The sequence below is a fragment of the Zychaea mexicana genome (genome assembly GCF_025766255.1).
Source record: "Zychaea mexicana strain RSA 1403 chromosome Unknown BDB00scaffold_59, whole genome shotgun sequence".
Lineage (NCBI taxonomy): Eukaryota > Fungi > Mucoromycota > Mucoromycetes > Mucorales > Lichtheimiaceae > Zychaea > Zychaea mexicana.
Window position 1 is genome coordinate 225,975 of NW_026516722.1, and position 889 is coordinate 226,863.

General features: G+C 42.0%; 1 non-coding gene across 1 annotated transcript; it reads left to right on the forward strand.

The window, feature by feature from the left end:
• Positions 1-418: 418 nt before the first annotated feature.
• Positions 419-491, forward strand: BDB00DRAFT_t74. The gene has a single exon. It is a non-coding gene; the product is annotated as a tRNA-Arg (tRNA).
• Positions 492-889: the final 398 nt, after the last annotated feature.

Sequence of the window (889 nt, forward strand, 5' to 3'; positions counted from 1 at the left end):
ACTGCACAGGGCAGGTAGCATGAGTACATGAGAGAGTATAATACGGAAAATAAGGACGGATAGAAATATAAGGGACAGGTCCCATTAAAAGAAGCATAAAGAAGAAATAATATTTGGCGCCTATGGCCGGCACGATTTAGAGTTGAAGGAACGTAAAATGATGCGAGAGGAAATGACACTAAGGGAAATAAGAAAAATAAAGGGAACTGACAGAAAGGGAAAAAGAAGTATGATAATCCCCAGATGGGAGGTGCGAGAAGAATTGTGGGGAGTTGGGGGGGAACCTGTGCATCGGATGACCATCGCCGGCAGAAAGATCCGCCATCGAAATCGCCCATGATTGGCCGAAGCCAGAATTCGTTCGTCGGAAATGAATGAGGCCGGGAAGCCCCGCACACTTCGTGTCACCCTCATAATAGGGCATGTGGCGCAATGGATAACGCACCTGACTACGAATCAGGAGATCGTAGGTTCGACCCCTACCTTGCTCACTACGTAATAAGTGGTAAATAACATTTTTATTATTTGATGTGCTATAGTAAAATTGACCACTGTCGTAGTACAATATCCGGTTATTTTAATAACCATAGATACTTCTTTTACTGGGGTTGCCAAGTCGTCCCTTGTCGTAGCTAGAATTGATCGGTCTTACCTTTTCCCTTTTTGTCCCACCTTACCATCATTCGAACACATAGTCCATTGTCGTTAATGCACGTTTGGCAAAACACGTAGTTCTTCATCCTTTGAACACGTATCCATTCATCAACACAACACGTAGTCATCTCATTAGAGTTATCATTACAATAGTCTTAGGAAACATATAAATATCCCCTCCATCATCAAATAATAAAGATCATCTTTCAAGTCATCTCTTATTCTTCTTTATTCT